This window comes from Poecilia reticulata, chromosome 15 (genome assembly GCF_904066995.2).
Source record: "Poecilia reticulata chromosome 15, P_reticulata-male-v2, whole genome shotgun sequence".
NCBI lineage: Eukaryota > Metazoa > Chordata > Actinopteri > Cyprinodontiformes > Poeciliidae > Poecilia > Poecilia reticulata.
Genome location: NC_088844.1, coordinates 9,641,793 through 9,654,352, shown reverse-complemented (window position 1 = coordinate 9,654,352; position 12,560 = coordinate 9,641,793). Strand labels below are relative to the sequence as shown.

The window sequence follows — 12,560 nt, the reverse complement described above, 5'->3', positions numbered from 1 at the left end:
GCATTTTGTTATATGCTATGGATTCGCATTTAAAACACACGCAGAAATCCAGACTGTCACACTGATTTAAACTCCTACATTTTGAAAGTTTTGTTACTTTTATTGTAAGAGGGATTGATGCAGCTGTTTTTTGTTTGCTTGCTTACTGTCAAAGCATAAAGATTAAACCTGCGCAAAGTAAGAACAGTTCTTTTTACATCTTGGTATTCTTTACAAAAGCCAAATGTTTCATGTCATTTAATGTGTGTTTGTACTGCGATTGACAACATGGCTAAATAGTGCTTTGTGTAAAGATGAGGATATTAATATGTAGGTGTCATCAGTTTAAAGGTATAAGAGCTTTGATTCTCAGGGGACAGTGAACAATGTCACTTTGGCTCGATTGATTTTGACGCTGCACTTTTCAAAACAGGCCAAATCACTTGCCATCGTGTGCTTATGTCAGCTGCACAATTGAGGCACTGTCCCTAGAGGCTGAATTGTTCAAGGCATTCGCTCTTTTCCTGGAGAGAATATGGAAAAGAGAGTGAGCGAGGCACGTCATACGTCACTTCCTCCCTTTGGTTAGCTTTGTTACCTTGGTTCGCAGAGTTTGCATGCTTGGTGCGGATGAACGCTCTCACCACTTCAGCTGAAGAGGACAATCGGAGGAACACAGGCTCTGGTCTGTTTGAAGCAGACAAATTAAAAAAAAAAAAAAGTCTGAACGGCTGATTCTGGCATAATTTCACTGAAATATTACTGAAATGTTTCAGTGTGATAAGTTGGAAATGCACCTTCAACCTAACAATAATATTTGATTGAAAAATATTAAACAATATCCGTAAAATAATACACACTTGTTTTAACGCAGAGCAGAAGGGAACAGCGGCCGATTGCTAACTGTGCATGCTCACAAACTTGAGCATTAATGTGTTTTTATTGATATGTATCTACATATTTGCCATCAATGCAAATGATACACAGGACATCTGACATGTTATTGTTTTTCTTGGTATTAATCCATGTCCATTATCAGCTCTTGAATTCTTATTTTTTTTGTGCAAATAAAATCCCACCAAATCCCAAGTGATTCGAAGGACACAAAGAGAAAAAAATATTAAATAATTGCAAAAAGAAGAAAAACAGTTTGAGGAAATAAGCACTGAAAATGCTTGGAGGCTTCTAAAATCTGACTTTTTATTTTTTCTCTTCAACAAAAAGGCTGGTTGGTCTCTGATCAATAACATGCTTAATTGAGCATTAACAGAGCCGGTCCAATAAATAAGCAAACTAAGCCACTATATGGAGCAAAAGAGGGTTTGATTTCTGACACACTGTGTGACTCAGAACTTTTTTTCCCCTCCTTCTTGTTGTTAGGCAAATCAAGGAGGTAACGTTTATATTCACTCAATATTTATTCAAAAAAAGTTGTAAATATTTTCAACTAATTTAGAAAGATAAAACCACATTTAAATTCATGATGAATCGACAAATATGCAAATCGGAGTTACACGATTGGAATAATTCAAAGTAATTCAGTCGGTTCAGCTTCTGTCTGAACTGATGTTGCATTTCATGGACCCTAAATAAAAATGACATTTTTTCACATGTCTGTCAGCGTAGTTAAACTTCTCTCCGACCCCACTGATCCTGTACTGAAATGTTGAAGCCCAGACGTGACTGTGAGAGCAAAGGTTTGAGAAATAAAAGTCAAGACTGCTTTCAATTCAGTAAATAATGCAAGCCGACCGACATGGTTAGTAAATATCGAGATAATATTTACGCCGTGTAAACACGCCGTAAATATTAAGGTTCGTCTCAGCTCCAGTATTACCATATCCATGCCTCGGCCATCAGGGCTTGCATTAATTTCAGCTAATATTCCTGCGCTAATGCAGACGTTGGTCTGCTCTGCGACGGAGGAAAAAATGAAAGGCGGTGAGCGGAGCAGTGCAGCCCAGACCTCCAACCCTAATCAGATTACATGATTAATGAGGGGGGGAAATGGGTTCATGTTGTATTAAGAAAATGTGTGTTTGAACCCAAAGCGGCGCGTATCAGCAGTCTAATGCATCAGCCATCGACTGGACACCTGAGATCCAGGGTCTGCTCTGCTGTTAGCTCCGTCCCAGCGGAGAGGCGCTCACATCGATTCTCCTTAAACTCGCACTCGCTCGCTCACTTTCTTCCTGCTTCTCCATTTTTTTTTCTCCTGGTCCATCTTTTATCCTCCGTTTCCTTCTAGATGTTTCTTGTATTTCTTTCACACCTCCTGGGTGTAACACCCACTGACTCACCTCATTTTTCTGCCCTGTATGTGTCCTTCTCTTCTCCTCTTTCTTTACTTCTCCAACAGGTTTTTTTTTTTTTTGGTTTGCCCACATGGCACAAAAGTAAGTGTTTTCTATCTGTTATTTAGCTTCTGGATGATTTAGGTTCATTTCTGGCACCTTAATGACGGCCAGCTGTCAGCATTTTCAGCTGAAATGTCGTAACATAATTTAATCTCAGAGACTCGCCGTGATACAGTAGCTTATCCTGCCCCAATAAAAGCGACTAAGTTCAGAAGCCATACTGTAAAAGTAACACAACCAGGTTTCCATAGCAAGAAAGGAGTTATTCGTTACTCATATCCTCGTTTTTTCCCCCACTGAATATTTTTTTAAAAAGAATAAATGATTTGAAAGAACGAAGCTTATTCTTTGAGCATCAGAGAAGGTCCAGTCGAAACCTCAGAGAAGTCTTGATTTTAGCCGTGGTGCTGGGAGGCCATTAGATGGTCTTCCCTGGGTCTATGGAGCTGGTTGCATCCTGACACTCTCCGGGGAGCCGAGTTGTTATCTGCGCAGTAAATGCAACAAACGCACACAGAGTAGGGGGTGTCAAATTCATTTTCATATCAAGATCATTATGTTCTCGAAGGGCCCGTTGTGGCCGAATGTATTGATAAAACCCATTAAGAAACTTCAAACATGAATGAAGAGCCGTCTCTGCATACGATGAGCACTTCTTAAAATGAATTAACATTGAACATCTTTTCACATTGATTTAATTTGGTAGATGTAATCCGCTTTGTCGTGATTGATGAAATAATATTTAAGCACCCAATTGTTATCTCAAAGGCTCCGTTTAGGAGGACATCTAGAGTCCAGAGGGCCACATAAAGAGCTGTGGCGGATTGACACGTGGAGTAAATAATGAGTGATTAGTCTTAAACACAGAACGACAACAATCGATTCACCAACAACAACCGCTGTGATCCACTAAGTTGTAGCGAAAGGGGAATTAAATTTAACATCAAATATTAACCAGGCCAGGTTTGGTTAAGCTAATGGGGAAAAAGAGGTGAAAGTTAACAGTCATGCTGAATCATTTATATTGCCAGATTTAAAAAAAAAAAATTTTTTCACGTCTCACTGAAACCACAATTCGAAGTATCTTTTATTAGGCTTTTATACCATAGACCAACGTCACCCTGTGCAGGCCACGGCAGTATTCAAACATGGTGGTAGTGGTATTATGCCGAGGAGATGCTTTTACTCTAAACAGAAAAGCTGTTTAGAGTAAATGAGCGACCCTGGAAAAAATAAAAAATCCTGTTAGAAGCTGCGAAATACTCGACGCCTAAGACTTAATTTTTATTTGTAAAAAAAATTAAAAAAAAATAAAAGTAAAATCTTGACTCTGGACTTTGCGTTGGTTTGTCGTCGACAGAAAACACATCGGAGATTTAAGGGGGTGTGAATACATTAGAAAAGGCACAGTGGTGTCCCTCCGTGCATCCAGTAACAGAAACTCATCTGAAAGCGGGACGCGCAGAAACAGCCAAACGCACAGACTGGACTCTTTGTGGTGTAATTTGCTCCAGACTGGATCCCTAGGTCATGCGAACACGCCAGATTTATGAATAATCAGAGAGCGCTCAGTGTTTGCTCTCCTCAACTCAACCATCATCTCCAATGAGAAAGTTTACTCTGAGAAGTTTAGTTACTGATTCTAAGAAAGGAGACGTATGAGACGCCCATTAAATCCAAATAACCCCGGGCTTAGAGAATCAAAGCAATAAAGCACGTTGGATAAATAAATAAATGAATGAAATGAAAATTATAGAGTCAAATCAGAGCAGTGTGAGGGAGACCACAGAAAAAAACCCCGAGATATGGAAACTAACCTGCAATATGTAGACAAACAATTACCGCAGCATTTCATCAGTAGAGATGATTCACGGCTGCAGCATGCCGAGGTGCGCACGCGTACGCACGCGCGCATAACTGCACGTAAACCCAAACAACAAACACAAGCAGGCACAGACTCGCTGTGAATCCTGAGGAAAATATCGGTGCTTTGGAAGTATTGCCGGTTATATTTTCATATTTCTACCCCCCCCCTCCGACCCCCATCCCAACACGCTCCCCGCCGCCCCCCTGCTGCTATAATTTTCTCCGCTGTCAAACAAATCAAAACGCCAAGACCAAACGGAGGCTCAGATTTTCCACTGTCAGGTTCACAAACGCGGCGCTCTTACAAAAAGTGCTCTGTGCGAGAAGACGGGACCTGTGTGTGTTTAATAAAAGTAGCTTCAGCGAATGTTTGTCCAGATGACCTTCCAAGTCTGGGAAAACACCTCGACTCTTGTGTTTTTCTCCTTTCCCCCATTATCTAATATTAGTGTTTTAAAAGTTACTCCTTTTCCAAAACAGGTCAAAGCACAATGGACGGTTCATTGAGCTAACTTTAATGCTAAGCTTAAATTAAACACAAATGTACTCACGGGGAGGTTTTGGTGTTGTTGAAGTAAACAGAGGGACATTTCAGTCTTTTACATCAACACTGGTCCTCAGGTAGCTCTACTCTGCATGGTTTAGATGAGCCTCTGTCTGTTCCAGAGCACCTGATCCAAGCCATCAAGAGCTTCAGAAGCCATTTGAGTCAGGCGTGTGGAAGCAAAGAGACACTGTGACGCTGCTGCTGCTGCTTTTCTGATACGGTTCCCGGCCACATCACATCACAGATCCTCAACTAGATTCTCAACGTTTGACAAACTCGTGGGCCATTCTAAGTTGTCCGCTTCAATCAAACTCTAGTTTGTCTACAATCTGGGTCGTGTGAATGCGCAACTATTGCGCAGTGCATTCTGGGAAAATAGAACCTCCACAAACGTTGTGCTGGTCTTCTTCATTTGTTTTCGTTTCTGTTCCTTCAGTAGTTCCTGGTGTAGCGCCACCACAGGCGAGGAGGTGAACAGGTTTTTCAACTAGGCGCAGGCACAGCGGGAAAGTAAACGGCACCAGCTGAAAATGCAGCAAATGTTGCAGTTTTGATCCCCGATCGAACTGAATCTACTGGACCGCCGGGTGTGAAAACACCCAAACGTTACGCTTTAAGCCCCGTCTTGTTGGAAGTCAACAACCGTCCCAGCCTGAAGGTTTTTTTTTTTGCCACTTGTAACAGGTTTTCTTCCACGATTAATTTTTATTTAGCTCCATGCATCTTTCAATTCAGCTTACAAAGTCTAAGTCAAGGAAAAGCATCACCTTGGGTATGGTGTGTTCAGGCATTTAGCCAAGTATTTGTAGTTTTGTTTATTGTGTCATACTTGCGGGGTGGTTGTGGCTCTGTGGGTAGAGACGTTATCTTGCAATCGTAAGGTTGTAGGTTTAAAGGCCCTGGGCACAAGTTGCCTCCTGATCTGCATAATTGTGTAAATGTGGCTCAGTATGCTGTCATGCACTTTGAGTGGTCTGCATGACTGGAAGTATGCTGTATTAGTATAATCCATTTTCAGACGATGATTTTATTTAAGGATATCAGAAGAAAGGGGAAGGAAAACATTTGTACACCCCACTCTCCAGATTTATGTGTGTAAAAACATATTTTCTTCCTTTTCACAATCACACACTACGTTTCGGCATTGTGACGACAAAAGAAAAAAAAAACAAAAAGCAAGGGTCCACTTCATTCCTCCAACAGGATGGCGAGACTCTCCGCTGCCGTCTGATTACGTTTCCCCTCGGAGTGCCATCCGTCATCAGGGGGTCAGAGGTCAGGAGATTCATCAAAACAGTTTGTGCAACGGGAGGTACACAAAGGAACCTCTCAGGATTAGAAGCAGCTCGCTGTGTTTATGGCCGCCTGCATTAAGGCCAGGACCGTCGACACCTGCCGAGGCCGGCTCGGTGTGAACCCGGCAACCGTTCTGATGAGCTGGAACGGCAGACAATCGCAGGAATGCCTCTTTTAATTTCCGTTGCTGATCCTAGCACGTTGATCTGGAGGCGCTGGAGTTACATTTTTTTGTAGCTTTTCCCCAGGCTACTGATTCGATTTTTCTACAGAATAAAAGCTCGCTTGACAAATTAGAGGGAAGTGGGTGAATTTTATGGTCAGAAATGAGTTTATAAGCCTTGAAATGTGATTAAAATGTGTGACTTTTTTTTGCCAAGCTTGCAAAGACATTCACGTCGGTGTTTATAGTTTGGATACTGTGTGAATGAAAACCTGTAGAAGGATATTTTCTATTAATAAAATGCATTCAAAAATTATGGGAGTCTCTGGGATTGCCGTCATCGTTTGTTGTATTTTTCTGTACTGACGTTAGCGGTGTCTGAGTTTTGGACAGCGCAGGAAGACCACAGCGCGTGGTGCTTATGCACATGCCATAAGTGAAGTCTATTGTGTTTGACACGCGTTGATTGCCAGACAGCTGGCGTTGAGGATAAACTTCCCTCAAGCATCTAAATTCCCTGTTTGGCAGATTATTTTGGCTTTTTATGATTTCCTTAATAGGGTGCCCTTCTGGGTTTGTCTGCAAAGCCCAGCCAGATGTATGTTTAGCACGGATTTGCCACAGAGTTCGGTTTATATGCTGCTCAGCAATGACTGATGCTCAACTGACAAAACGTCTGTCCGCCCGAAGATCGCACTGGATCCATTAGCTAGTGTTTGGACACCTGTAGGGGCCGGGGCTCGAAGGGGACGGCCGTCAACAAGGGGCTTCGGTACATCGAGAGATTATCCAAACAGTGGGACCCCGGCTAAAAAAAACAAGCCCCCCTGTTTAATGCATTAGCGCTGGATTAGTATGAAGAATGGGGACCTGAAGGTCTGACTGATGCACACTCCAGAGCTGTTTAAAGGGATCTTCTGTAAATAATTAGTGATTTATTGCAGTCTGTATTTATTAGATTGGAAACTGCAGAGTTTCCACCACTTAGAGAAGGAGAGGAAGGGAAGTAGCTTTAGCATACACACACTATGACTGCTTTAGTCGTATGCAGAAGATGAATTGAGGGAAAATATTAATGTTTCTATTTAGAACAGAAGAGAACACTGGGATTTTCTTTGTTACCTCAATAGAGAAGATTAGGTGTACCAGCAGCAAGGTAACATGCAAATGGAGGCATACATTTTCACACAACATAAAATATAACAATGTAAATTTACAGTAAAAACAATACATTGGTTTTAGAAATAACAATGTATTTAAAGAAATATGCAGCTAAGTAGGATCAGTTAGATCTTCTGAGTTTTGCATCCTCTTTGAAAAACTTTAATATTCTTAATTTAGTCAGTGAAACAGTTGTGTAGATTAATTAACCACACAGTGGTGTTTTCAAGCCTTCATTTCTGTTAATTATAATGATTTTCCACATAACACTAATGAAAACATGACATTTGAGATTAGCAAATGAAATCTGACCAACAAAAATGCAGAAATGTCAGCTCAGTATAAAGTACGTTTAGTACCTGCTTTTAAAAAAAGAAGCTTTTTTAACACATATTTCAAATTTACTGAGATGTACGTGAACATGTTTTGTACTTGGAATTGCAGGTTTATTTGTACATAATTGTCCAACATGTCAAAGAAAAAAAAACATAATTTGCATAAACCATTCACAGTGTTTTTGTCTTTCAAGATGTTTTAAGAGAATAGGTCTTGGCTACTTTTGGATTATACTTCAGGTTCGGCCTCCAAAAGCCAACTAATTTGTATAAATACTAAATGAAGACAGCTTATCGGAGAGACCTAACTCCTGTGAGCCATATATTACTCTCCTATAACCCGCAGTTGCAAACTGCGGGTTATAGTAAAATATAACCCGCATATTTTACTATGCGGGTTAGTAAAATATGCGGGTTATATAAAATATAAGCAGTTTATACCCTTTCAGTCATCTGCACTGTCCCTTTAAGCGGAAGCACCAAATTTCAGATTGGAGAAATTTATAAGCCGTTCCCACAAACTAATCATCCCCCTTTTAAAACAAATACGCAGAAAAACGCACTTTGCGTGGAAATAATTAGGAAGAAGTTTGTTCCACAGTCTGCAGCTTTCTCAGAGTCTGCATTGTCTCCGCGCTCTACGCATACAAGCCCAGAGTACAGTGAGCGCAGTGTGCTCCCCGTAGCCGTACAGCAGCTTAACCCTGGGTGTGTGGACCAGGTCATGGGCATAAACTTCCAATTTCTCCCTGTGACATTTATTAACTCCTACAACTGCGACAGCTGCTGTATTTTTTCCTCTCCGGGCATGGAAAATTAAATCATCTAATTTCCTTTGCCCAACCCTATTTTGTGTAAAGTTTCTTAGTGTGAGTTCAGGGAAAGATTTTAACACATTAAATCATTTATTTACACAGTTAAATTCCTCCTGTTTCAGCAGTACGGCGTAGGTGGCTCGCCACTCCGTAATCCGGTTAGAACAGCAGTTAATGCAAAGGCAGTGGGTTAGCGGTTTAATCTGAAGCAAATCTGATTGTTTTTGACAATAAATGCAGAGGATATATGAGGACAGCTACATATTTAACGCCGGTACAGCTTGATAATTTGTATATTAAAACACAACCGCTCTAAAGTCTGTATATTAAATAGATTTACTTATTTTAATATTGATAAATATCAGCTTTGCATAATACCGTAGTGGAGTCTTTAATGCTAATAACTGTTAGCGAGACAGCGTAATGCCATCAGGGGATAATTGCTGGTCTCTGAGGTGCTGGGGACGCTGCTGGCAATAACTGGGAATTTGCTTCTTATTAAAAACTGCTTTGGTGACTTGGGAATAAATTCATTTTGGCCTCTTTTATATCTGCAGACAGGGAATGAACTGCTAAGGAGCACGAGAAGCCTGAGGCAAACATGCAGGCATACTCTGGGAATGTGTGTTTCTTTTTTTAATCATTATTATTGCTTATTCTGGCTCGTAAACACCCATCACTTCACTTTTGAGTATTGCCTTCGCTTAAACTGCTAAGTAGCTCCGATAATGCACCTTAAATATAATGTTTTTTACGATCAGATTTAGGGTCTGCGATCGTACATCCATTTTTGATGGAGAGACCTGAACCGGCGTCCAGCTGGCTCTAAGAATCTGCTGGTTTCCTGACTACAGAACACGCCACCAAAGTGCTACCAGCTCAAAAAACGAACATACCTCCTCAGTGAGGAAGTTGTAACAGAGCAAAGAAGACTCAAAGTTAGCTGGGTTTTTTTTTTTTAAATTAAGGTCAGATAATACACAAGTACCTATTACATACTTGAATGGAGCTAATTGAAAGTAAAATGATATGTTGAGATATGGTATGTCTCCAAATCATTTAGGCTGCGAGAAAATGAGAGAGAGTGAGACTTTCAGCAAACAGGAAGACTGAGGAGAGAACATCAGCGCTGCTGGTTGGGATTTTTCAACCTTTGTTAAAAAAGTTAAGAGCCTCGATTGTCCAGGGAATACAGTTTTAGACAACTGTTTTAATAATGCTAGATGTGCTAGCCGAGCCAATCCCTAATAAAAAAATCACTCAACATGTCAATTCTGCACTCATTTTGTCTTTCTTTTTAACATAGTAAAGTCCTGTTTTACAGTGATTGCTCTCTCTCATACATCACCTATAACCCTGAAAATAATCAGCTTCCTATATCTATCTAGGATAAAATGAAACTGACTAAAATCGGTCCTAGCATGTGAGAGCTTTACAAAAAGCAGAGATGGTAGAAAAAGGGACAAACTTCTGATTGCTGCATTTCTAGAAAAAATATTTCGTTCTTGATGTTTTGTTGTGTTATTTTTCAGTAGCTGACGGTTTAACATGTGCGCATCTTGTTACTTACATGCTCACAAGTAACCTTCAGCGATCATTTACTCTACAGTGTTTACATTCTGGTGAAAAAGAAAATCCTCGGCTCATATTTTGCAGTCTCTCTTTCTATGTACCGTACAGCACATTTGCCGTGAACTTACTCAGTGGTCTAAAAAAAAATCCGTAGATGATCTTCACCGTGATCTTCACGATGAAACAAGAAAAATGGCTGGATTTGCAGCGACAGTTTATTGAGGCGCTACAGCTTTGCAGGAAATTTACACTTAAAGTTTCAAGTTTAGCAAACACCTGTCAGGTTGAGTTTGTTTTGTCATTGCAGCCCAGGGAGAGTCAGCCAACCGTTTCACGCTGACAGAGCGGCGGAGTCCTTATCTCTAAAACAGCCAGCTGTAGGCTTAGTGCAGGAACAAGGCAATGGTATGCTTCATTTAACCTCATCAACATGTTTTCTCCCTCCTAGTTTTTCTTTTTTCCCCTTCTTCCTCTCTCTTCCTTTACCCAAACTGCTGTAGTACACAAACTGGAGGTGTGTAATTTGCTGGCGAGGCTCTAACAGCGGAGGTGGGAGCCTCGGCCTGCGGCGGTTTGGGGACCAGACCGTGCGGTCATATCGCGTTGCAATATTGACATGAAGTCTGGTTGGAGTTGTAACAGAAAACTCAGGATGATGAGAATACATAATATATATTAAAAAAAGAAGATGTATGCGAGTGATTTTTGCAAAATTAAGATATCTATGATGAAAGAAAAGAAAAAAAAACATTCAGTTGCAGAAACCAATCTCGGGAAGTGTGCTGTAACAAAATCTTTTTAAACTTTAAGGCCCGATTCTCATGTTACGGTGTTGCTTTACTCACTATCAATCATGGTGGGTTAAGCATTGAGGATACTTCTGCAATATGAAATGGAGCCTTCTGTTTGTATTTTATCATTTTCCAGCCACCCGCTCAGAAAGGGAAGCCGCAAATCTTTGAAGTACTCGGGTCAAAGCCTCATGAATAACAATGGAGAAAGATACAGCGATGATATAAATTCCTTTTTCTTTTATTTTTGTTTTTACGTTTTCTCATAGTGACTTGTGAAAGTTGCACAAGCCTAAAGCTCTCCAAAAATCTCCTTTTCACTTTAGGTGATACATAGTGCCTTGCAAAAGTGTTCATACCTCTTATACATACTTTTTTGGGGGGGCATTTTGTCATAATACGATCAAAAACCTCAATGTATTTTTATTGGTGAGCGTAAGTGACAGACCTACACCAGGTTGGGGTCTGGAGATGTTCAGAGCAGAGTTGGGTTATAAAACAATGTACAAAGTTCTGTAGATCTAGTAAAGCTCAGGGTGTCATCGGACCATGGAAATAGTTTGGCGCAACAACAAACCTAGGAGGATACGGCTGCCAAACTGGGTGAGGACGTGTTGATTAGAGAAACAGCCAAAGGAGCATTAGTCATTCATGTCTATGAAAGAATGGAGAAATGAAAGATGTGTTGGTCTGTCACAAACCCCCCCAAAATGCATCATGTTTTTGGTTGTAATGTGGAATAGCTGAAAGAAACTGTGTATGCTAAGAGTATTTGCTTGCGAAACTCAGCAATCTCTGCTTGTCTGTATCACTCATGCTCGGTTTAAGCAAATCAACCTCGCCTTGCATAAAACACAGCATCCATTTTTCATTGATTCTTTTCAGATAGATAGAAACCTCATCTAATTGGCAGGATACATGCTAACCGCTAACTTTTTGTTTCCATTTCAGAACCTCATCGACACATCTCATCTCTGGCTTATAAAGTAGGTAGAGAAGTTTTTGAAAGGGTGAGAACATTTTCTTTCCTCTGCTCTGCAGCAGCTTTATAAACTCCACCGCATGCGCGGCAACGTTTTCGTTAACCCGTTGATATCTAACGTCGACGCGATAAAGCTCTGAGAATCCGACCGGCCTCAGGTCACCTATTGAATCCGCTTTCCCTTTTGCTTTGAGTCTGTGCGCTTAAGCGACCGGGCTCAGCAAAGGCAACTGTCTTCCACGTCGGGGGGCCAATCAGGAACAGATGGACGAGGTGATGACCCCCCTCCTCTGCAGGCGAGTGCGAGAGCACAACTGCCACTCAAGATCTCAGCATGTGGATGTGTGCGAGCGCCGATCTGTGTGTCCGAGGACGACGGGAGGTTGTGTTATGACTCTGAGGGTGCCACGGTGAACAGGCTCCTCACATGAGTGACTGACACTCCTCCAACATCTGTTCCATGGAATAACACTCCCTGGTCTGTCTTCACTGACGATATCCCTGCCTCCTCTCTCTGTCTTACTGTGTGTCTTACTGTGTGTCTCTGTGTGTGTGTGTGCGCACACACACGCGCACACCCACCCCCACACACACACACACACACACACACACACACACACACACACACACACACACACACACACACACACACACAACACACAACACACACAGAGTTAGATGATCTTTTCATTTTAC

General features: G+C 41.2%; 1 long non-coding RNA gene across 1 annotated transcript in view; it reads right to left on the bottom strand.

Moving 5' to 3' along the window:
• The window catches only part of LOC103476417 (uncharacterized), a 37,700-nt gene extending 32,317 nt beyond the window's left edge, over nucleotides 1-5,383 (bottom strand). The window contains exons 1-3 of the long non-coding RNA XR_535466.2: nucleotides 4,754-5,383; nucleotides 2,714-2,823; nucleotides 578-666 (exon numbers count right to left, since the gene is read on the bottom strand). This is a non-coding gene — a long non-coding RNA (uncharacterized LOC103476417). The remainder of the gene's footprint in view (nucleotides 1-577; nucleotides 667-2,713; nucleotides 2,824-4,753) is intronic.
• Nucleotides 5,384-12,560: the final 7,177 nt, after the last annotated feature.